General features: G+C 41.0%; 1 long non-coding RNA gene across 1 annotated transcript; it reads left to right on the plus strand.

The window, feature by feature from the left end:
* Window positions 1-712: 712 nt before the first annotated feature.
* LOC131189094 (uncharacterized) lies at window positions 713-12264 on the plus strand. Its single transcript, XR_009152907.1, has 3 exons — window positions 713-844; window positions 11757-11825; window positions 12090-12264. It is a non-coding gene; the product is annotated as an uncharacterized LOC131189094 (long non-coding RNA).
* Window positions 12265-26550: the final 14286 nt, after the last annotated feature.

Consider the following 26550-nt stretch of genomic DNA (forward strand, 5'->3'; position numbering starts at 1 on the left):
TACAATAAAACCAATAAAATACAAAAGATAAAGATAAAAGGTGTCGAGCACAATGTAGTGAGGATTCTCACTGCCCTTGCCAATGGCCTAGATGAAAAGCTACTTCTTCATGGGTTTTCTAAATCAGGGGTCTCCAACCTTAGCAACTTTAAGGTTCAAAGCCTTAAAGTTACTGAGGTTGGAGACCCCTGTTCTAAATCATCAGCATTGTGGGGGCCATTCACCTCTCATGAGTAGCCTCATTCCAGAGGACAGACACATATGTTGAGATGGTATTGTAACTTAATAAATTTAACTAGAGTAACAGGATTCATTTGTATTAAATAAATAAAAACACAAGACATTGAATAAGGTGCATTTAAAGTTGTTCTGCTCCACTGAAAAAAGGATAAATAAGCAACATCTTCTGTAATGAAAGGAAATATTTTTCCTTAAGTCAATCTGTGATTTGTCATCTTCATGGTCTGAAATATATACAATACACCATGTTTGTAAAGCTTGTTAAAAGAAGTCTATAGAGGTTGGTCAACCATAAAAACAGCCATAGAAACATCTAATCCTCCACATGCACTTAGTTTCCTGCTGATTATTATTAAATATTAGAGAAAGGCAATTAACAGTGGGGGAGGGAAATGAACTCCAGATGGAGAGATTAGAAATGAAGCAAATGGTTTATAGGATTATTTTTTCTTCTTCTAAAAGTGTGTGTCTTTTAGGTTGATGATTGAGACCTGAGGTGGAACAAGAAAGCAGACCTCTTAATCCCATCTCCTCCTGTTTCCTGGCCTTTCTCTACATTCCTTTGCTTCCATTTTGCCTTCTGGATGACATCTTGTCAAAGAATGTAGGTTCATAGCCTTAGAATCAGAAGTGAGGGTGGGGGGGAAATGTGTGTATGTATGCATGGAATAAGGAAGTATGTGTGTGTGTGTGTACATGAAATGGGCGTGCAATTGATGATGCAAAATAATTAAAATGGTTCTTCTGCCCTCCTCTACTTCTCCACTGCTGATCATTCTTACAAGGAGAGGCATTTCCTTATTTCATGCACTAATAGACTTCTGTCAACAACACCAATTGCTTGATTTGTGAATTGGGGAGCTATATACAGTATCTTTAAATAAATAAATAAATAAATAAATTTCAGCTCCTAACTGGAATTTTACAACACAAAATCATGGCTTGATCAGTTAGAGCAGGAGTGTCAAACTCAAGACCCATGGGTTGAATCCGGCCTGTGGGTTGCTTAGATATGGCCCATGGGCCCACCCTGAGAACAAAGAAGGACCGGCCCATGGTGCCTCTGCCAGAAAAAAACAGAGCTCAGGAGGACCATGTGCAGCCTCACCGAACTGTGTTTTCCCTGGCAGAGGGTTGCAGAAGGCTGTGGCAGCCGAAAATGGACCCTCAATGAGTGACATTGAGCAGGCCATGCCCCCTGACCATGCCCCACCCAGCCCCCAAGGTCAGACACAATCCTGATGCAGCCCTAAATGAATCGAGTTTGACATCCCTGAGTTAAGAGTTTATGTTAAGGATTTTACTCTGCTACCGTGTTTTCCCCAAAATAAGACCCTGTCTTATAATTTTTTGAACCCTAAAATAAGCGCTTGGCTTCATTTTCGGGGAGGGCTTATTATTTTGGGGTGCATGGAATAAGACATGTGGAGCAAGATGGGGATCCTCTTGCCGTCTTACCTGATTTCCATTTCTGTCTCCCTAACTCTGACCAGAGGAAATGGTGGGGACTGGCTGCACATGTGTTTAAATATTTTTGGGGAAGGCTTATTATCCGGGGAGATCTTATTTTCAAGGAAACATGGTAGTTGTTGCCGACTGTAAGACATGGCACTCATCTCTGTCTCAAGGCCATCTGAAGATATTTCCCCGGCCATGTTGCCAGGATGTCACAGAGCACTGTTTCCTTCCCACCAAAGTGGTACTTATTTATCTACTTGCATTTCCATGCTTTGAAACTGCTAGGTGGGCAAGAGCTAGGCAGAGATGGGCATTCATCCCATGCTCAGGTCTTGAACCTGGGCTGTTGGTTTTCTATCTAGCAAGCTCAGCATCTTAACCATGCTGCCCTATAAAGGGGGTGGGGACTTTCCTTGCTCATTTGCTCTACCATTTTGGCTGAGATTTGGATCTAGGATCACTGGATGGACCCATCTAAGACTCCTTGGCTTCTGTAGCTCTTCTGCCACCAGAATGATGATCTGTACGATGGGGAAAGGATCTATATATTTGGGGCCTAACTTTTTACAGGGCTGTCTGAGATTTAAATATTTTGTGGACAGGTGCACTTTAATGCCTTCTTTGAACTCTCTCTGAAGGGGTCTCTTTCAGTCTGCTTGTTTTTTCTGGCTCTCCCTTGCTTTTCCTAGTGCCTTGCATGCTGCAACCCATGTGCCTCTGAATCCATCCAATTGTGTTAACATAGCAGAGGATGGGGTCTCTTGGGGAAACTCAAGCATAGCTATGAATCCGACCCCTGTAGCCCTCTTACTCTACCACTTTGGCTGAGATCTGGAGCTGGGATCCGTAGTTCAGCAACTTTTGAAAGGCTATGTATTCCCCACCTTTTCTTTAAAGGATCCAGCTGTCCGTGTATTATACTAAGAATTTTCCAATGCTTTCATGTTGTATCGTCCATCTGTCACTGCAATCAATCCACGAGGTCGGTGCTGTGCTTTGGATTGAAAGAGGAAAAGCCGTTTTGGAGCCTGTGGATGTGTTCATTCATTTAGCACCTTAAAGCAGCTGAGTTTGTCCTGGGCTATCATGGCTGCCCCTTGGCAACTGCAGCTGAATTTTCATGGCTGGAAAAAGACATGGTCGGTTTAAGGAAATTGCTGACAAAGAACTCCATGGGTGCTCCAAAGCACCACTTTGCCTTTGAATCCAAGTCAAAGACCCGTTCAGAAAAGCGGCAAGTATCTGCAGTACTTTGGGAGCTGTAACACTTTGGGTCTTCAGACCACTCCACCCTCCATGGTTGACTGGGATTCCTTAACATCTATCTGTCACCCCTGTCTGTTTTTCGTGATGGCACCGCCCAGTTCCACTTTGAAGCAGGTCCCTTTTCTGAGGGAGAAATTGCTTTGTTGAGTTTCAAACGGAAAGTCTGTCAGATTTCACCAAGGAAGCTGGACACTGTCTTGTACTTAATAGATGCAGCAAACAGCAGTTTACAGTTGGCTGCTGCATGGATGACTGTAGCTTAGGCTGATTTAGCTTGTTTGGCAATAATTATTTAGACACTTCCCAGATGTTCTGGCTTCTCCCACACTGTCCAAGATATCTGGGAGCTGTTCACCATTCCCCTCTCTTTTTTCCCCCCCAGAAGCAGATGTATCAACTCTCTCACTCCATCCCATTTGGGATTGTAGCCTGGGAGTAACTTCTCTGACCTCAGTTGGTAAAGAACGCATTATCTGGAAGCTATTCTCAGCTTATTTCTCTTCACGTGGCTGTATGTTAAAACAACACACATTGGCAATTTTTTTTTTTTTTGGTGGACTCTGATCAAATCATTCACTGGTCAGCTCATCTGCAGATGAGATGTAAATCTTTTAAATAAACCACAGCTAGTGAAAGCATGGCTTTTTGCAATGTGTGAGCTTTACTTATGACTCTCTCTTGGGAACTCTAATGCAAAGTAGTAGAAGTACACCATCTAGTGAGGAACATCATTCCATTTTTGTGTGCCGGGCCTTCAATATGTCTACAGAGATTCTCAATCATTCAGGTCATGGTTGTCCCATAGCTGGACTGTCTTTTGGTTTTTTTTTCCTTTGAAAAAGTTTTGCTATTCATAGCACTAGCAATAGCACTTAGACTTACATACCGCTTTACAATGCTTTGCAGCCCTCTCTAGGAGGTTTACAGTCAGCACATTGCCCCCAACAATTTGGGTCCTCATTTTACCCACCTCAAAAGGATGGAAGGCTGAATCAAACTTGAGCCTGGTGTAATTCGATCTGCCAAATTGCAGGCAGCCGGCAGGCAGCAGAAGTAGCCTGCAGTACTGCACTCTAACCACTGCGCCACTGTGGCTCATCCAAGAAATTTTGAACTGAAGAAGCTTCTTAGGTGGGAGTAAAAACATTTTCAAGGGGAAAAAATATTAAGAAAGTCCAGATGCCTTTTGGGAAAGCACCTTTGGATCTTCAATACCTACACATTGTATTAACTTTGTGGATCCCAACAGACCCAAAGCAGAGGCTGTGAAAGAAGACTGTGTGATCTCATGGCTGGGAAAACACATAGCCACATTTCATCACTGCCATATTCACTGACATGATTGTACAATCTAACACTATTGTTGTTGCTTCTTTTATTAGACCATAAAGGATTTCCTGTGTGATTTAAGGAGGCAGCTGGACTGATTCTTCCTTCCATGCTGCTTAGGGAATTCAGCTTTTGCAAGATTAGTATATTACTAGTCTGATGGCAGTGGGGGATTTAACATTTGCTCTTTATTTTCCACAAATCCTTCCAAAATACTTTTCCTGAGTCCAGCTGTAAAATGTACAGGCCGAGGCCTCAGTCCCATCATTGCTGCAAAATTATGGTTTTCCTAAGAAAACTACCATCAATAAATTGATCTACAGTATATAAGACTTAAATCTGGCCTATTCATAATAAAAAACTGAGCTTTAATTTTTATTTTAAAAAAAGTTCCAGTAACAAATATTATATTGATGTAGCAGTCAGGAGGTCTGATGTCATTTGTTACAATTATTAATCAGAAATACAAAACAAAAAGAGGTGACGTTAACGCACCTGCATTTTAGCATGTTGCATCAAGCATTCACTCTGATTAAGTAAGGTTATACTGATGATACCAGAAGCAGCAGCTTTAGATAGCCCTTTGGGAATGTCTTTTTCCTTTGAAAGAAAATCCAGAGATGGAAATTACAATGCTTAGAAACTAAACGACACAAATGCGGAATTCTCTGTTTAACCCAGTAGTGGAACCTATATCTGTTTATGGAGTTTATACCCAATAACATTAAGCCTGACTGTTTGTAGAACACTAGTGATACATACAGAAAACTTTGGCTCTTAGGATGGTGGGCACGTTGCTATCTAGATCCTAAACCATTGAACTCTAATTCTTTTGCTTAATAAAGTTAGAAGAAAATGCTACTCCCTGCACCAGATAACATTTTCATGTCTTGATTGAGGCCACTAGAGATCTTGAGGTGGAAATGAGCCATGATAAATACAGAGAGTGAATTCATGCCAGCTGTGCCAAGCCATGACCTAGTTAAGGAGTAAGCCATAATTGGCTAAATAAACCATGATTGAATAAACCACGATTGATTAGATTAGATTAGATTTATTGGATTTTTATACCGCCCTTCTCCCAAAGGACTCAGGGCGGTTCACAGCCAAGATAAAACAAACAATTATATACACAATAAAACAGTAGTTAAAAAACTTATTAGATATAAGGCCAAAATTAAAACAATTAAAACCGTAAAAACCCCATAAAATTTATATCAAATATTAAAAGCTATTAAAAATTCCTATGCCAGTCCTGCGCGAATAAACAGGTAAGTCTTCAACTCGCAGCGGAAGGTCCGAAGGTCAGGTAGTTAACGAAGTCCTGGGGGAAGTTCATTCCAGAGGGTGGGAGCCCCCACAGAGAAGGCCCTTCCCCTGGGGGCTGCCAGCCGACATTGCTTGGCAGACGGCATCATGAGGAGTCCCTCTCTGTGCGAGCGCACAGGTCAGTGGGAGGCATTCGGTAGCAGTAGGCGATCCCGTAAGTACCCCGGCCCTAAGCCATGGAGCGCTTTAAAGGTAGTAACCAAAACCTTGAAGTGCACCCGAAAGACCACAGGTAGCTAGTGCAGCCTGCGCAGGAGTGGTGTTACATGGGAGTCATGAGCGGCTCCCTCTATCACCCGCGCAGATGCATTCTGAACCAACTGGAGCCTCCAGGTGCTCTTCAAGGGGAGCCCCATTTAGAGAGCATTGCAGTAATCCAAGGGAGAGGTAACAAGAGCATGAGTGACCGTGCATAGGGCATCCCGGTCAAGGAAGGGGCGCAACTGGCGAATCAGGCGAACCTGATAAAAAGCTCTCCTGGAGACGGTCATCAAGTGATCTTCAAAAGACAACTGCCCATCCAGGAGAACGCCCAAATTGCGCACCCTCTCCACCGGGGCCAATTATTCGCCCCTAACAGTCAGCCGCGGCTGCAGCTGACTGTACCGGGGTGCTGGCATCCAAAGCCACTCCGTCTTGGAGAGATTGAGCTTGAGCCTGTTTCTCCCCATCCAGACCCGTACGGCTTCCAGACACTGAGACAATACTTCGACAGCTTCGTTGGGGTGGTCTGGAGTGGAGAAGTACAGCTGCGTGTCATCAGCGTACAGTTGGTACCTCACCCCAAAACCATTGATAATCTCACCCAGTGGCTTCATATAGATGTTGAACAGGAGAGGCGAGAGAATCAACCCCTGCGGCACCCCACACATGAGGCTCCTCGCGGTCGATCTCTGCCCCCCTGCCAACACCGTTTGGATGTTGGCAGGGGGGATTGGATTGGATTGTACAATCTTTAGCCCTAAACCACAGTTTACAGATGTATAGCTGAATTAATTTACCAGATTAGGCCAAAGCCAGAAGAAGCATATGTGAGGTCAACCAAATGACTGGTGTTATTCACACTTCAGCTACCAGTTGCTCAGAATCGAACTGGGATGAGCAGTGAGTTAGCCCTGCAGTACCGTGTTTCCTGAAACTAAGACATGTCCAGATAATAAGCCCAATTGGGCTTTTGAGCACCTGCGCCAAAATAAGCTCCCACCCAAAATAAGCCCCCCAAATACTTCGACGCATGTGCAGAAGGGGAAAGGGAGGGGGAACATCAGAGCCTCTGCCACCAGGCCAGATTCGGTGAGCCGGATGCACCGCTGCCACTCTGAAGAAGAAGAGAGAGTGGAGGAGCTGCGAGAGTGCCCATTTCTTATGTTCTTCTCCACCTGGGCAGCGGCACTCTGTTCAGTTCCCTGAATCTGGCTTGCCAATCTCAGTTGGTGTGAAGTGGCAGGTGGGGAGGAGTGGGGCAGCGGAGAAACAAGAATTCTACTGCTTGCCCAAACCCTAGATCTCCTGTTTGCCCTGCAGGCTCTTCAAGAGAAAGGTAATCGAGCCAGTTTTTGCAATCCAAGCCAATGCTTTTTCTCCTGCTCCCCTTTCCTCCCCGCAGAGCAGTATGTAACTTGAGAACTTGAATTCTCTCTTTTAAACTCTTCCCGACCATCTTTTGGTCTCTGCTTTGGCTCCAGGAGCTGCAACCAACCCCCATCCCACTCCATCCCTGGCTAAGGGGGCCTCGGAAGAATTGCAGCAAGCTGGCCAGGCAACCCTTGGGGCAGAGACCCCCGCACTGGCCCCCTTGGCCGCTTTGAGAGCAGCCGTGCAAGCACAACCCAGCTCAGTCCAGTCCAGTCAGTCAGCCTCCTTGGTTGGCAGCCGGGGAAGTGGGATGGGGGAAGAGAAGGTCCAAGAAGATTCCTGGGCTGCCCTGCTGCGAGTCTCCTGCCCCTTCACCCTCCTCACACACAAAGCCAATCATGCAGAGTTTGCTTCCATACAGACTTGCCAGAAACTCCGCCTCCTTCTCGCTTCGTGCTCTGGAGTCTTTCTCATCCAGGATGCCGCAGAGCCTGACGGAGCTGGTGGAGAGGCATCAGCCAATGTCAGCTGCAGCTGAGCCTGAGAAGACATGTGTTGTTGGCCTTCATGCCAGGGGTGAAATGCTCCCGGATCAGAGGGGATCGCGCGATCCGGTAGCGATGGCGGCGGCTGGTTCGGAGGACCGGTAGCAAAAATCCCTGGCCCCGCCCTCCCTGCCTCTGCTGAGCTGAACCATCTGCAGAGGTGTTTTTTTTTTTACTTTTAAAAGCCGGTTTTGCTTCAGCCGAAACAGGCCTTTAAAAGTAAAAAGCAGCAGAACCTTATTTGTACTCTTACTTGTAGAAAACATGTTTTCTACAAGTAAAAGTAGAGATTTTAAGGCACTTACCTGATTACTGAGGAACGCTCTCTTTGCAGCCGGAAAGCAGTTTCAGTTTCAGACAGACAGAATCAATCGCTCAGCTAATCTATTTCCTCGGTGATCAATTGGCTGGCTTTGCTGACTGAGGAACTCTGGGATTTGAAGTCCACAATAAAATAAAATAAAATAAAATAAAATAAAATAAAATAAAATAAAATAAAATAAAATAAAATAAAATAAAATAAAATATTTGTGCAGCTTTCTGAGATTTGGTGTGTTTCTGTAGTGTTTCACTCTAACTACACAAATACACAAAATCTCAGAAAGCTGTATGTGGCATATTGTGTGTGTGTGTGTGTGTGTGTGTGTGTGTGTATTAGTTGTGTGTGTGTAAAGTGTGAAAGTTGGTTTTTGAGCTTTTTGTGGCTGTGTGAAGTGTGAAGTGCAGCTGCTTTTACATTGTGTGTGAGTCAGTTGTGTTGTGTTGTGTTGTGTGTGTGTAAAGTGTGAAAGTTGGTTTTTGAGCTTTTTGTGGCTATGTGAAGTGTGAAGTGCAGTTGCTTTTACATTGTGTGTGTCAGTTGTGTTGTGTTGTGTTGTGTGTGTCTAAAGTGTGAAAGTTGGTTTTTGGTACCTCTTATTGTTTTTTTATACTTTTTTATTATTTTTATTATTTATTCTTATTGGCCATGCCCACCAAGCCATCTGACCACCAAACCACGCCCACCAATTAAGCCACGCCCACAGAACCAGTAGGGAAAATTTTTAGATTTCACCCCTGCTTCATGCCCTATGCCAGGTGAGCTCACTTCCCTTTTGACATGCTCCTCACCGGATATTGCCTCAGCTTGGGAGTTGAATATGGGACACTCCTCCAGGGCATCCTTCCACCCAACCGAGCCCTGACAACTTTATGGGAGTGGTGGGGGGTGGAAGAAAAGAAAACTTTCCAGGCATTCAGCAGCTGCCACAATTGCTAGAGGCAGCAGCCTGAGCGGCACCGGCAGAGCAGCTGGTTGGCACTCCACCACCAGTCCCCCTGCCGGGGGCTGAGGTTTTGAGGTCCTGAACCTTAAAAATAATAAGATCATATTTCAGGGGTCAGGGGTCAGGGGTCAAAATAAAATAAGACCCTGTCTTCTAACCACTGCACCACCATGGATCTATAGATACTGTATAGATCAGGGATGTCAAACTCAATTTCATTGAGAGCGGGATCAACATTATGGTTGTTCTCCAGGGGGCAAAGTGGGGAGGGGTGTGGCTGTGGTGGTCGCAGCCGACTGGGTGTGACCCGGGGGCCTTGAGTTTGACACCCCTGATCTATAGCAAGAGGTGATCCACACCCAAAGTGCTGTGACTACCTTGCAAAAAATGATAATTTTTTAAGCTTTTGTGATCAGTTTGATAGTTTCCTAGAGACCTTTATGTGCCATAGGTGTAGGTCACAAAGGTGGAGGAGCAGGTGCCCTCTCATAGGAGGAGAAGGAAGGCCTTCATCCCTGCAGGCTAAAGGGTTGGTTCAGTTATCAGTTATCAGAGGGACGATGCCTTCCTAGAGATAAGCTGCTCTTCAGTGGGGCTCCTGGACACCTGGGAAGCTTCCTTCCTTTTGTAACCCCTCTCAAAGGAATGAGTGATGGGGAGACTTTGGATTAGATTGAGGGTAAGGGTGAGAGAGTAAGGGACAGGCTGAAGGGGAAGGTGAGGGGGTCAGGATCAGGAGAGAATGATGGGAGAAGGTTTGAAGAAAAAGAAGGTAAAAAGGGGAGGGGGAAAAAGGAAGTTGGGGAAGGGGAGACAAGGGGGGCAAACAGGTTTTTTTAAAAACACCTTTTGGGAAAAGATCACATTAGGCTTTCCAGAAACTTCTCTTCCTTAAATTTGCCTCCCCTGTTTCAGAGGCCTGAACGTGAATGGCTAATCTCCAAATGGGCATGAACTTGCTATGCCCCACAAGCCAGCCCCCCGCCCTCGGGGCTTCTGGGTGACTCTCTCTCAGCCTCCCCTACCTCCCACAGACATTGCGGGGAAAACCTGGTGGTCGGATGGGGTGGAGTCCAGGGCGGAGTGAGCGAAGCGCCCATTGGCCCCTCTTGCTGCCCTGCGTGTAGCCCCTTCCCCTGTTGCCCTCCTTGCCCCCCCACCCACCTGGGCAGCTCTTTCCTCAGCCTCTGCAGCTCTGAGCACAACTGGTAGTGCCATGCCTGCTGCCGCACAAGATGGTCTCCACCCAAGAGGCCTCATCAGGACAGGGTCCTGCCCACTTTTCCCTCTGTGAAGTACTCCATGGGCCAAAGGGCTGGGGGAGCGGATGCTGGCAGGAGGTGGAGCATGGCGGCAGCTTCTCATGTGAGCCTGCAGGTGCCCCTTCCTTCACCCCACCTTCTCTGCGGAGCCAAGAAGGAAGGGGGCTTCCTCCACCTTGCAGAGCTTGCCATGAAGGATTTCCATGGTGCTACTTTCTCCTCTCTTAGCTGATGCCCCTCCAGCATTTGGGCAGCTGGGCAGAGGGTAGCCAGGGTCTCCTCCAACAATTTCCAGCTTCCATTTTGATTGATGTGACCTAAACCTGCATTTTGCAGCCACGTCCTGTTTGTTGCTGGCTCAGATTCCATTATGATTGCTTACAAGTGTGAAAAATCACATCCTCCCCTTCCCCCCCTTCCCCCCCACATCAGCCTGGACAGTCCTTCCTTTTTGATGAGCGCTCAGAAGAGTTGCATGTGCGCCTCCATTCTCATGCTCCCCAGCCTGCTCTGCCCCTGCTCCAGCTGCAGCCCCCGGGCTGCCTGGTGGCCACAGCATACCCCAACTCACCCTCTCCCCAAGCGAGGAGCTGCCACCCTTTGCCAGGTGCAGAGCAGGCTGGAAAGCATGAGAGCAGTGGCCGGAGAGGTGGGCTGGCTACCCAAGTGGAGGACTGGGGTGGTGGGGGCAATGAGGAGGGGGGCTGCTGTGGAGCCACCGCTTCCTGGTGGAGTGGGCTGCTGCTGGTGGCAGCAGCGGAGGCTTCGAACATGAACCACAAGGAAAAGGAGGAGGTAATTGAGGGGGAAGTGACAGATGAGGCGATGCCGGCCCGTCGCCTCCTGTGTGATGCCGGGAGGAAGTAGGCCGGGCCTCTGCATGCATGCGCCCACTGCTTCCTGTGCGCGCACACACACACTTGCTGGGATAACATGAGCTGGGCTGGGGCTGGGGCAAAGCAATGGGGGGCGGCCCCTTACAATTTCAATCCTGCATGGGCTGGATCCAGCCCTTGGGGCTTCAGTTTGACACCCCTGATATAGACAGACAGACAGACAGACAGACAGATAACTAGATAGATGATAGATAGATAGATAGATAGATAGATAGATAGATAGATAGATAGATAGATAGATAGAGAGGTTGATAGATGGATGCTAGATGTGTGTGTTTATGTTTGTGTTATACTGAATACAGGAAAAGGAAATACATCATTTTTGATATCTGTGTCCCATATTAGCCCTATAGATTAATCATTGTGAATGATGATCATTTCCTTTCACTCTGCTTACAAAACTCATAAGTAGGACAGCCAAACAAGATAGACCCAAGTCTGAGGTTCGGGCAATGCTTCATACTTTCATATGGGTGGCATAATATGAGCTACACGAATTGTGGGTGGGACAGGAATAATTTTTTGGGGAAATATTTTCATTTTGTTTGTTTGTTTGTTTATTTATTTACAGCATTGTTTGTTTATTTACAGCATTGAACCTATTTGGAGGATCTACTACAGATTCCATGTGTTTTCTGCCCTGAAATGGCAAGCAATCATGTAAGTGGTTTTCAGCAATATATATTGGATATTGAATCCCATTGCATGAAATTGTTTCAGGAACTGGATCCCACCCACAGGAACTGTGGGATACTTATTCTTGATTGAAGCAAAGTTTGTGGAGAAATCAGAGTCTTAAGTATGAAGATGTAAATCTTGATAACTGTCTGATATTTTAAAATTTTCCCAACCATTTTGTACTTTGTAATCCTAAATTACTGAAAATTCCCTCTCTCTCCCTCTCCCTCTCTCTGTCTTTTACAGGTGCACAGGTAGAGAGACATATACACATGCATGCAGTTATGAGTTCTACTAGGCAAAGGACAAATGACAGATGTTCAGGAATTAGGCTGCTTTGAGAAGATGGTAAAGTGAAATTCTTTTGAACAAAAGTGGAACTCACACCTGGTCCTATCATTCTGTATACCCAGAATTTATTTGCAACCTGAGGACTGATCCATTCAATTAATAATGAACATATGGATAATTCTGCACTTTCACCTTTGAATTGCCGTTTCCCTGGTTCTCATGTTTCAGATGTAAATGGTAGCCATACTCATGTTCTGGAGGAAAATAAATAAATGGCCCAAGAGCTCTGAAGGTTGCAGGAATTTTGTTCCCCTTCTTTCTTTTTTAAATATATTTATCCTACTTCTAGTTCAAAAGCATAAGAATGAGAGTCTTAGGGAATTTATGGATCTGGTTGGTTTCTGATGTACTCTTGAAAATTTCTCAGTGATCTGCTGGGTGAATCCATCTATTATCTCTAGAATGAGCTCAGCCACCTGTATGCTAGATCCTCGCCCTCTTGACTTCTTTAGGAATTTGGAGGATGGGATCAGTGGTGAAATTCATTTTTTTTATTACTGGTTCTGTGGCCGTGGCTTGGTGGGTGTGGCAGGGGAAGGATACTGCAAAATCCCCATTCCCATCCCACTCCAGGGGAAGGATACTGCAAAATCCCCATTCCCACCCCACTCCTGAGGGAAGGATATTGCAAAATCTCCACTCCCACCCCACTCTGGGGCCAGCCAGAGGTGGCATTTGCTGGTTCTCTGAAATACTCAAAATTTCTGCTACCAGTTCTCCAGAACCTGTCAGAATCTGCTGAATTTCACCCCTGGATGGGATCAGCAAGAGGTTGATAATGCTTTGTAACAGTCATGAAAGAAGCTATGGTACGCCTCCTTCTTAAGAGACTCAATCTGGATGTGTAAACATTAGATGCATACTATCATTCCAACTGTCGATTCCTAAACTGCTTTCTAAACTGCCTTCTCTTATTAAGGTTCAGGATTTCTGTCTCTCTTCATCAGACACATTTCCCAAGCAGAACAAATAAGAGGACATTGTCTTTGCTGTTTTTTTCCTCAGAATGAAGACTAAAAAGGGTTGTAAAAGACCCTCCAATTTGCAAGTGCTCTGGGAAGACCTTGCCAGCTATTTTTAGAGCAATAGCACCACATTGAGGAACAGAACAGGAATCAAAACAGGTTGCATCAAATGCCAGAATGGAATTCTGTGACATGGGTTAGTCTGCTATGATTTAATTGGTAACCTGTGAGCAAGATTTCATTCTTTAGTATTTCTATCCATGATTTTCATGGAACTCTCCTCAGGGAAAGTTTGCATATGAGTTTTGGGTGTACATATTGTTGACCTACTGTTGACCTCACCCCATTCCTAAGAGGTCTGTAAGGGGCGTGCATAAGAGTACCAGCATGCCTACCGTCCCTGTCCTAATGTTCTCTTTAATTGTATTCATTTTATGTATTCAATTCATGCTTATACTTATATATATTATCTAATACGTACTAGACAAATAAATAAATATTGTGTGTTTTATTTTCACTGATTTTTTAAAATGTCTTTTAATGAGCCTGTAATGCCTTGCATCGGGGTGGAGTCAGGGCAACTGAATGGAGCTGAGTGTTTATTGGCTGGATGCCCTTCCTGTTGTCAATGCAGAGTTCGCAGCAGATATTTTCTCATTGTGCTCAGAGAGAAAAATATGTGCCGCTACCTAGGATCAAACTCACAGCCTCCTGATCGTGAGGCAAGAGCTCCACCTCTAGACCTGTAGACCACTGCACCAATCCTTGCTTTATTTTCATTGATAATGGTTCTAAAACCTGCAAAGGCAATCAATTTTCTGAAAGCAAGCCAAGACACTAGAATAGCAGCAAAACTTTTGGAAAGGTTCTGTATGTTATCCCAAACTAAATTGAGCTTTCAAAGTTCATAAACCATTCCCATTTCAAAATCCTCAAGGTTGTAACATCTGCTCATTCCATCCCCAACTTTGAGACAGGATCACTTGAGAAATATCAAGAGACATATTTTCTTGAGTGTGTTTGAGTTTTGCACTAAATAATGTTGGCTTCAATAGTGTGTATAACATATATGTCAGGAAAGCTTGCTTGGTAAAGGAGATGGAGATACCGTATTTTTTGGAGTATAAGATGCACCTTTTTCCCTCCAAAAAGAGGGTGAAAATCTGGGTGCGTCTTATACGCCAAAAGTAGCCCCACCCAGCTTCTCAAACGGAGGTTTCAGAGGCTGAAAGAAGCTTCAGAAAAGAAGCCTCCACACAGAGCTTCAGAAAAGAAGCTCCCAAACAGAGCTTCAGAGGCTTTTTTTCTGAAGTTCTGTTTTGGAGGTTTTCAGAGGCAGAAAAAAGTTTTTTCTGAAACAGAGTTTCAGAGGCAGAAAAAAAAAGCAAAAAAAAAAAGCATGGCACAGAGCTCACAACCAAGGAATCTGTTGCTAAAATTCACCTCTGGGACTAGCTGATTGGGGGTATTCCGGGAGGCCAATCCAACTGTCGATCAGCTTTTTTCTTATTTTCCTCCCCAAAAACTAAGGTGTGTTTTATACTCCAAAAAATACGGTAATTATTATGAAAACCAATTGTTCATAACAATAACTTCTAGATTGTGTAGGATTTATTGTTTTGCATAAACTCACACTTAAAAAGGAAGGAGAAGCAGTCTAGTATGGTAGAAGCCACAGAAATTTGTAGCTCAATAGGTATTTTTGGCGCATTTGTTACTTTGTTTGGCCCAACCTATCTCATAGTAGAACCCCTTAACCTACCAGAGGAAAAATAGAGGATAAACTCAACTGCTGTGAAAACAGTGTGTTCGTATATACATACACATAAAGAAATGTGTATCTTTGCTTTTTTCTTCAAAGGGGCTAGAGCAGGGGTGTCCAAACTTTTTTTGGTGAGGGCCAAATACAGAAAAATAAGCAAAGGCCCGGGCCACACCATTGAACGGGGGGGGTGGGGGTCTAAATTTTTTTCATACCAGTTCTGTGGGCGTGGCTTATTTTGGGGTGTGGCTTGGTGGTCATGTGACTGGTGGGCGTGGCTAACTGCTCATGTGACTGGGTGGGCATGGCTAACTGCTCATGTGACTGGGTGGGCATGGCTAACTGCTCATGTGACTGAGTGGATGTGGCTATGGGCATAGAACAGGGGTGTCCAAACTTGGTCTCTTTAAGACTTGTGGACTTCAACTCCCAGAGTCCTCCCAGGAACTCTGGGAATTGAAGTCCACAAGTCTTAAAGAGACCAAGTTTGGACACCCCTGATCTTGGCTTTTGTTTTGTATTTGGTATGAACTTGAAACTCCCTTCGTTATTCCCTGCCCAAGGGGTGGAGGCGTGAGGAGCCTCGCCAGGCGGCCCGAGGAAGGCGCGGGTAGAACTGCTGGGGTCGGGCACGGCCAGCAGCCTCTTTCCCGCTCGCCGCCTCCTCCGCCCCCTCCCTTTGTTATTCCCTGCCCAAGGGGTGGAGGCGCAAGGAGCCTCGCCAGGCGGCCCGAGGAAGGCGAGGGTAGAACTGCTGGGGTTGGGCACGGCCAGCAGCCTCTTTCCCGCTCGCCGCCTCCTCCGCCCCCTCCCTTCATTATTCCCCGCCCATGGGGAGGAGCCGTGAGCCTCGCAGCGAACCATCGGGCAAGCACTGGGAGGCGGCCGAAAAGGGCCATATTCAGTTATACTTTCAGAATTTGCTGCGGGCCAATAAAAACTGACCCGTGGGCCGCAGTTGGCCCGCGGGCCGTAGTTTGGACACCCCTGGGCTAGAGTTTTAAGTATGGTTGAAAAATGATATTTCCATGCCTTTAATAAAGAGTTCAGAAGGCCATAAAATTTCCAAGGATAGTTTTGCTTCAAAATGTTTCTGGGGCAACTTCAGAGACTGGAATACATCACAGAGAAAATATAAGATCCTTATTGAATTTTAGAAGACTTTTAGCATTTTAAAAAGTCTGAGAGATGACTTTTCCTGCCATATGATCCTCTTCCTCTAAAACAGTGACAGGAGAATTTTTCAACATTTTTTTTTACAGGATTGATTATAGATTATACACCTTCAAGCCATTTTTTACTCCTAGCAACCGTATAAATAGTTTTTCTCTATGACAACCTACCTCTAAGTTTGTCAGTTAGGCCTTTCTTTATTATTAAAGTTTTTTATTTATTTTCCATTTTAAAAATATAAACATTTTATCTCTCCTTCAGCAGTGTGTCATCTGCGCAACATCCTTCCACAAATTATATACATTGAACAATTATACCTTGTGTAACTCTTCATTTCCTTCATAACATATCTTCTAATAAAAATACAATAATAACATTAAACATGGTTATTCTCATCATACTCACATTATCAATTGCCATTTTATTCTTATCTCTAGCTTAATGTATTTTCTATTCTTATTGTCTTCTTCCTTTATTTCCAATTTCCTTTTTTATTCTCTAACCATTGGTAAAATGCTTCCCATATCATATAATAATCAGTTTGCTCTTTTTCCTTAATTGCTAGTGTTAGTCTGTTCATTTCTGCACATTCTAATATTTTCCAAATCACCTTCTCTTCAGTAGAAATCTCTTCACTTTTCCAATATTGTGCAAATACAGTTCTAGCTGCTGTTAATATATGAATAATTAAATATATATTTTCTTTGTTATAGTCAGGCCTTTGAATGGTATTTTACAGGATACATCTTTACAAACCAAATAATCTACAGGAGGAGAAATTTAAAATTCACATTTGAATGTCATAAATATTTTTGTGAGTTTGTGGTAGTTTCTTGTCAACCTGAGGAAGTAGAAACGTCATAAAAGATAGTTTCTTTGAAAACCTTTTTCTCTCTTTCAACCTCTTTTTAATCTTTTCCATACAAAACATCCATAAATGATGGTATTTTTGTGGGGAATAAAAGAAAGCTCTTTAATCACACCTGGAACTTGACTTCACGAAATTAGTAGACTGAGACTTTTCATGGATGGATCCCTGATTTTAATTCTGAAATTCCATGCGGGGGGGGGGAAGGGGGGGAGAGCACAAACCCTTTGGAACTAGTTCAGTCTTACATGCTCATAGCTAGAAGTGTACCTCATAACTTTTGTATCTGACAATGTGTTCTTTTACATACTGCACAGGTATTTCCATTTCAAAATTCAGTCTTCCTCCAACAGAGCTCAAGCCAATGAATATGCATCTTGTCTGAGAAATGTAAACCTAATTTTACGCAGCTTCTTTTCCCAAAACTCTACACTACTAACCAGAGCATACAAAACATTTGCTAGACCTATTCTTGAATACAGCTCATCTGTCTGGAACCCATACCACATCTCTGACATTAATACAATTGAACGTGTCCAGAAATATTTTACAAGAAGAGTTTTCCGCTCCTCTGAAAACAACAAATTACCTTATACCACCAGACTTGAAATCCTGGGATTAGAAAATTTAGAACTCCGCCGACTTCGACATGACCTGTGTTTAACACACAGAATCATCTATTGCAATGTCCTTCCTGTTAAAGACTACTTCAGCTTCAATCGCAATAATACAAGAGCAAACAATAGATTCAAACTTAATGTTAACAGCTTCAATCTTGATTGCAAAAAATATGACTTCTGTAACAGAGTTGTTAATGCTTGGAATTCACTACCTGACTCTGTAGTCTCTTCTCAAATCCCAAAAATTTCAACCAAAAACTGTCTACTATTGACTTCACCCCATTCCTAAAAGGACTATAAGGGGCGTGCATAAGAGCACAAAAGTGCCTACCGTTCCTGTCCTATTGTTCCCTTTCTTTATATCAAATTAATATAGTTTTTGCATACTTTTGCTTATATATATGTTTTTTTGCTTATATATATGTTGTTGTTTTATGTCAATATTTGTGTATACTGTTGTGACAAAATGAAATGGAAAAAAAATGTGACACACCATAATTAAGATAAAGGTGATGATGAGAGCAAATGTTTTTGTGCTGATCAGAAAGGGTAGGAATGCATTACTATGAGGATGGCTGGGGAAGGTGCTCCTACTTTTCAATATATTAAAAACAAATACTTACAAATAGATAAGCAAATAGAAGTATAAAATACAAAATACCAACAGCAAAATACCAACATGCAGCATTATACATTCTATTTCCATGATGTCTTCTGGGCTTTATTCTTCTTTTTGAATATTCTTCAAAAATAAAGCACAAAGGGGAGATTTTTCACATCAAAGGAATGGTAAGAAAGAATTCTGCTAATTTAGCTTTAGCCAAATATGTGCTTAGCCTCTTGCTGGGCCCTCTGCTTCATTTTTTATTACTGTGTTTTTGTGCAAACATCACATTGTTTTGATGCAGCGATGTTTATATAAGCATTTGAACCACACCAGCATGTATTTTTGTGAAAGCAGACAAGGCATGCCCCCCCAAATCCTAAATATTGATTGTCTTGACATCCTCTATCATAAGTCAATTTCATCGCATCTACTGTACCGATTTTAAAATGACATTTATAAATCCAGCTTTTCTTCTTGTAAGCAGCTTATGACATTGTAGTTGCCCCTTAGGTTTGGGAATTCCTGCTGTATTTCATCTGCAAATTGGAGCCAGATCTGGCCATGCATGGGATTAGGGATTAATTGCACTTAAAGAGAGAAATCAGACTTCCATTGATTTCAATAAGTTGTCTTTAAGTATGACCAAAGCTTGACCACATTCAGTATATATAAAAGTTGCTAAATCCTATGGCATCTTTCATCTGACAGTGTATTTATTCTTTTTGACAGGAGGTAAGTAACACTTAGAGAGCCAGTTTGGTGTAGTGGTTAAGACACCAGACTAGAAACTGGGAGACAGTGAGTTCTGGTCACGTGTTGGGCACAAAGCCAGCTGGTTAACCTTGGGACAATAGTTTTCTCTCAGCCCTAGGAAGAGGCAATGGCAAACCACTTCTTAAAGACCTTGCCAAGGAAATTTCAAGGTCTTGTCTGGGCAGGCTCCAAGAATCAGACATGAATGAATGAAGAAAAAAAAATGCAGCATTAGAAGGCTGGACCAAAAGATATTTTAATTTTTTAAAGTTGATACTATGTTGACGGATTTCACCTTGTTAAATTGGTATCCATCTTAAACTGGTGCACAAATGAGAGTGAATTGGTCACAAATTAGATATGCACAAGGCACTAAGTATTTTCTTCACGCCATAGGACTATAGGTGAACCACCTTTTTGGTTTTTGTAACAGTTACATTATGGTGCAGTCCTTGACAGCTGTCACTGCATCCCTTGAATTTTTTTTTCCAGAAATAAGTCCGCCTGTGTAGTGCTTATTTAGGAGCACACATGGACAGATTCACAATATAAGGCAGGGGTTGTGCACCTTTGTGCAGTCAGGAACTACAACCTAGATTCCCGACCTTTTAGAGTGTTTCAGAGAGTGATCAGGTGATCAATATAGACTCATAAAACTAAAAGGACCTTGGAGGTCTTCTTGGATGTGATGTGGTACATTTCTTTTCAGTCTTTTGATGATCAAGTAACTCTGTTCCTCTGAAAGGAACTAAGTTATAGAATAGGAACAAGTGAATTCATAGAAGCAAACCGCAACTATATCTATCCCTTAATCCTTCCCAAAGCTTCCAACTGGTACATTTTAGATTCTTACACTGATTCTTAAGAGCTTTAATGAAAAGAAAATGTGAGCAAGTGTTGCCAAAGAGGGAAAACTATTTTTTTTTAAAGTACTGGAAATTATCCTTTTTGAACAATTAAATTTCTTCCATTTTGCTGCCAAATTTTGGTGATGTGATTTCAGACTGCAGAGCCATAAATGTGATGCTGGGAGACCCACCCTACTCTTCTTTGAAGTCTAGTCCTTTATTGGAACATATAAGAGAACATCATCCCAAAGATTTCAGCCTCAATGACTTTCTCTGGATCTTACATGGAAGACCATAAGACTGAGGATTTCTAAATAAACATGTTATAACGGAGCAGATAGGAATATCAAGCATCCAACATTCTCTGTGTTAAAGAAACCCATACTTAGCCTATTCATAATAGTCATTTTTTTAAGCTTTTCTGCACTGAGTATATGACACCTTAGCAAAAACTAATGGTATAAGATCATTACTCTATCATTCCTCTTACCATTTTGTTCGATTTTTCTTTAAATTTCTCTGTAGTGCTTACAACATTTTAGATGCGTTATAAGTTTTAAATAAATCCTATATTTATACATTGCATATCTGTGACACATACCATATTAAAATACATGTATGTTTCAGAGATGTCATTTGTGAATGGAGTTTAATTGTGTATTAGGAAAAAAAAGAGAGGGGAGCAGATTCTGCCCTTGCTAGCAAAGTCAAGTCAAGCTTGTGTGTTTCTACTTGTGTTTATTCCTTGGAGGGAAGTGATATCCTGTTTCCAAGGTCTGTAGGAAAATGAACTCCAAGCAAATACTTAGCATGGTCCAAAGCTTTGATCTCAGTCCAGTGTATAGTTTGTACTCCTTAAGAATGCTGCATTATTCCAGGGAACTGTTTTGGTTTGTCATTTGTCCAGATGCAAGCAATATCTTGTTATCAAAATGATTTACTTGGAATTAACAGGAAGAATAACTTTCTGCTATGAATATGCGTTTGTCACTTTCCTCTTCTTGCCATTAACAGAAAGAATGTCGGCAAATTATTGTCAGAGACTGATAGTCTTATCAAACTGAAAGATATTCTCACAGAATTTACTGATTCCGATAGAAGGGAATATCTGTAGCTCGTGGCTGAACTGTGGGGTCCTTGGTGCTCTTTGAGGTAGGTTGTTTGCTTGCAGACATTGCCCAACTAATTGTCATCACCATCACCATCACCTTCATTTATTAAATTCACTCACTCTCCCAAACTAAACTATTTTAGCTCATGGTTTTTTTTGATCCCCTATCCCTTACCCAAATATACTTAGAGCTAGTTTATTCATGCTCTGTTCAGGTTTTGATGTTGTACTCAGTTCCTTGACCACTGAGTCCAACAATTCTAAAGGTTATACACATTTTTCATCTCATGTCTCTTCCAGATGACTGGCCATTGTATCACCCAAGTCTTCTGATTCCACACAACCAAGGCTTTTTTTAAAACAAGTTTTTATTGAGTTTTCAATTCCTCCCTTTACACACATACATAGTTTATGAACAGAGCATTGGCCATATCATATTTTATACAATTTAACATATCCAAATACATTTCACTTTATTTCAATTTCTGCCAAAGTATTCTTTTTCCATATTTTAATCGTGTCTTAATATTTCCATGCTGAATTATATAAATCACATCTTCCTTCGCCCTCCAGTTCTAATTTCTCCATTTTTACTAATACTTATTCTCTTTTATTATTTTTTAGGTATTTCAATTTTTATCCTGATATATTCAAACATATTCGGGTTGTCTTTCTTCCATTTCATCTTTTCCATTTTACAGCAATCTTTCTTCTCCTTCTCATTCCTCTCCCTCCCTTCTTTTATCCTTCCTACTTTCTTCTCTCCTCTCCTACTCCTTCTCTATTTCCCTACCTTTCCTCCATTCTTCCTCCCTATCTAACTTTCTCTCCTACTCTTATTTCCCCTCCCTTTCTTCCTCTCCTCTTCCCTTTCTTCTTTCTCTCTCCCTCCTTTCCTCTTTCCGTCTCTCTCCTTCTTCTTATCTCTCTATTGCTGTATTCATTTTTATTTCAATATTTTTAACAATGGTATCCAGACAACCCCGATTTTCCCATTTATTAAGTATATTTCTCAGCATTCCCCTCATATGTTTTAATTATTAACATTGTCTTCATCTTATTCCATTTTTATCTTACAACCTTTTAATTAGTACAACCTTCCATCTCTTATTTTTTTAAAATTCTTATTCACAATTCAATAATTATTTTTCTCTTCCAATAGGATACATCATTTATTAACATTTCAATTTTATTCCATTTTACATCTCAGTTTCAATTATTTTCACTTATACACCATACTGTCTTTCATATCTCATCTGCTGGACTATTTTTCTTAAACAATATACTTCTTTTTTTACTTCTTCTCAGTTTTATATCTTAATTTCAATCAATTTCTTTATTCTTTTCTATCTTTATAATATATTTCTTTACCATCCACTATAATTCTCTCACATTCCATACATTCTCAAACAATAAAACATATATACCATTATATCTTTCACATTTCATCTACTTCTCCATTTTGCATTTAATAGCATATTTCTTCTTTTTTATTTCTTACATTTACTTCATTTCAACCTTTTTTACTTCCCTTTTACAATAATCTATATATTTCTTTTAAATTACATTTTACCTAAAATTTCTACAATTATTTTTTCTTTTCTGCTACTCATTTTCCTACTTCTTTTAAACCATTTTCTTCCAGTCTCTCCAAAATCCCATTTCTTAATATTTTTCTCCCTTTCTCCCATTCTCTTATCTTCTTCTTTTTTTCTTTCTTATTTCTTCCTTTCCATCTCCTTTCTCTAATTTTTACTCTTTTGGTTTTCCCCCTCAATCTTTCCCCATTTCCTCCTCTTCTCTTTAGTCTGTCACTGTCAATCCCAGTGTAATCATCTATTTTTTTACTCTTTTAATTTTTCCCCTCAATCTTTTCCCATTTTCTTTTTTTCTTTTCTTTTTTGAAATATCCTTCCCCGTCTCCATTTCTATTCCATCACTGTCAATCCCAGAGTAATCATCTATGTTTTTATCTTCAATTATTTCCTTTTCAGCAGTGTATTCTTGTTCCTCTTGTCTCTTCCTCATAATTTCTTCATCTTTTTCTTTTTTACTTTTTAACCACATCTCTGCTTCTTTGTTTCCCTTAAATGATTCTCTCACCATTTGAAGCATCTCCTTTAGTTCCTCATACTCATCCTCCCAAGTCTCCATATTCTCAATTTAAGGAGAAAGGATTTTTAAATTTATTATTTTAACTTATATATAGTTCAAATTCAAGTCCAAATATTGTCTCTTTTTTCCTTTTCAGCTCAGATGTTTCTTTAAGCCGTTCCAATTCTAATCTTTAATCTTCCCAGTCCTTTTTTGATGTTATGTTATAATGCAGCTGTTTAAACAATCACTCCTCCAGCTTTTTCCATGAAAGCCATGACATTCCCATGAATGTCATGAAAATTCCCAATTTCCCATGAATGCAATGTTTTTTTCCCCTCTCCTCCAGCTGATGTTTCTCTCCAATACACAAATCCCTGGCAACAAAATGTCATTTGTTAATCCACAAAAATAGTTACTCCATCTTCCTCAATTAAGTCCTTTTGTTAGTAAAAGATGCTTTCCCTCAATTTTCTTCTCCTAGTATTTTTCTTCCAAATCCAATTTTAAATCCAGATGGAAAGTTATTTCTTTTAGGGCTTTAGTCTTAGAGTTCCTCTTTGCTTATTGTTTCCCTTCACTTTGAATTTCCGCATGCCAATTAGCTGCTAATTTCAAGTTAGAAAGTCTTTTCAGCTTTAAATTTTTTTTCTTCTTATCTGTGAGTTGGCCAATCACTCACCCAGTAACAATACTCTGTTCAAATCACTGCTCCTGCTCAATTCTTTTGTGTGGCCTCCCCAATTTTGACAGCTCCTAATGGTTGCCTTTCCTTGCCGCTGAGTCGAAGGCTAATGCCAGCACTCCAGGGAATTTGCAATTTCCCTGTTTGCACCGGCTGGTGCCTCCTATCTTTGCTGTCCCTCCAGGACAACTATGATCCATAAAGGACCACCAAAACAACTGGAATTTCGGCATTTTTCCTAGAGCACCGGGGCATGCCATCCCATCGCGATGCTGGCCATGCCTCCTTCACAGCCAAGGCTGATCCAAGTTATTTTAACTGTTTTTAGATCCTTGCAACTATTCCTAGGAAGTCAGTAAATTGAGCAAAGATGATATTGCACAAGATTTGTGTAATATCATCTTTGTAGGTGACCAAGTGGCCTGTAAAGAGCCTAGTTGGTCAAAACATTCTTTTTTATTAGCATCTGTCTCGAAATCTTTTATTAATAAAACAATTGGGAAACAACGGGAATAGATTTTTTTTTAGTCCTGTTAACATCCAGATATTTTTAGTCAAATGGTCAGGTGAAAATATGCATTCATATATTCAACTAGCCTGACCTGAAAGAATGGGTGGAACTAAGGAATACAAGATTACTGACTTTGGAAGGATATAATTTGCAACTAGGATGGCATGCTTTTTTATGGTATGGGAGAAGTAAAATACATACATATTTTCATAAACATTACATAAGAAATGCATTGCTAATGGCATGGGAGAAGATTAGAGATAAATACTATATGAAAATTCCATCATGGTTATCAACATTGGAGGCTTTAATACACCCAAATACTTTTAATATTAGAAATATTATTAGGTATTATTAGGGGCTTGTTAACAGACAGGAGGGAACTGAAGCAGAAACAAGATTTGGAAGAACAGGGGATTGAGTATATATGAATATGTATATGTATATGCAAATACAAGCAAGATATCAGAAAGATGTTAAACTTTATGGTTTCTATTTAGAAAAGATTGAACTTGATAGGATTCTCATAGGAACAGAGGATAAATTAATAAAAAAAATTATAACTTTTTGTTGGGGGTCGAGTTAGAAGAAGAACAAGTAAAGGAAACTATGATAGCTTGGGCTAAAAAATTTGGATATTCAATAGACCTAGACAAATGGCAACAGCTATGGGAGAGGAATTATAAATTAACAATGTCCACTGCATATAAAGAAAATCAATATAAAATGTTTTATAGATGGAATATGCCACCTGAGAAACTGGCAAAAATGTTTAAAGACAAATCAGCTAAATGTTGGAAATGTCATCAGTTACCAGGATCTTATTATCATATGCGGTGGACATGTCCAGAAGCCAAAAACTACTGGGAGAAAATAAAGTGTTGGACAGAAGAAATAACCCAACACATATTGATTTAAGACCGGAGATGTTTTTATTGGGGATCCTACCAGAGAAAATTATTAAGATAATATTTATCTGATTATACATGTAATTACAGCAGCAAGAATAGTTTTTGCGCAAAACTGGAAAGCAGAGAAAATACCTCTGGAAGGAGAAATTATTAGAAAATTTTTAGATTGTGCAGAAATGAATAGATTAACTTTGCTGATTAAAGAAAGAGAGGATTCAAGATATTTTAAGATATGGGATCATTTTTACTATTGGTTAGAAGAAAGGTACAGATAAGTAATGGATAATTAGGTAAGAAAATGATAATAATGTGGAAAAATGGTAATAATTCAAATTGAAGTGAAGAAAGAAGAAACAGCAAAATAATGGAGCCAGGAAGAAAACACTGAGACATCACATGGAAGGAATTGTTGATGCTTTAAATGTATGTTTGTCTATAAAATAAAAAACTTTATTTTAAAAAAATATCTTCAACTAGCAATATATCACTAATGTGTAACATCTAGTCAGTCTATCTATCTATCTATCTATCTATCTATCTATCATCTATCTATCTATCTATCTATCTATCTATCTATCTATCTATCTATCTATCTATCTATCTATCTATCTATCCCAAGGATTAAGGACTTCTCACTGACTATGAGCATGAGAACAGGGAAAAGCAAAATTGTTTAGAAAATCTGGAAACATAAAGAAAAACATATTGCTATTTTTTAATATATATCTTCTTATTTGTTATGACAATACATGGATTTTCATGGACATTGTTGTTTTACAATACCTTTAACTAGGCTTATTAGCACATAAATATCCTTGGACATACAGTTTGGCCTCAGTGTTGTACACGTTATTTATCCTTTTAGTCCAGAAAGAAACCACATTGCTTCCACAATTGCCAGACATGCAGAATTATTCTGGGAATGTGATCTCAGCCAAGCTGAGCCCTTTTAGAAGACTCATTTATGAAGCAGTGACAGGTTTATTTGCTTTTGAAAGAGCAATCTGTTTGCAATGAGCTTCCCCATAAATACTGAAGACTATTTTCTTTTTGCTATAGCCTTGGCTTATTGGTCAGCTGAAGATATTTTACCTGCACCAACAATTTTACCTGCACCAACAACCCTGTTTGTTAAGCTGAAAGTGACTGGCTAAAAGTCAACCAGCCAGCTTCCATGCCTAAAGTGAATTCAATCTTCTGTTTTCTAGGCAAGCAATTTCACCACTAGACCAAACAGGCTCTCATAAATAGTGGATTCTTATTTAGCTCAAATGGGATCATCCACAAAGAAGACAAGGAGGGAGTCTAAATGCTGTGGATTTCTAAAAAAAAAATCACCAAAACTAGGACCAAAGAGAAAGAGAAAACCTACCTTAAAATGAACCAAACATGCTCAGCAGAAGGTCCCCTATTGGTTTGCAAGGAGGGAATGGAATGGAATACCCAGG

Source organism: Ahaetulla prasina, chromosome 1 (assembly GCF_028640845.1).
Source record: "Ahaetulla prasina isolate Xishuangbanna chromosome 1, ASM2864084v1, whole genome shotgun sequence".
NCBI classification, from domain to species: domain Eukaryota; kingdom Metazoa; phylum Chordata; class Lepidosauria; order Squamata; family Colubridae; genus Ahaetulla; species Ahaetulla prasina.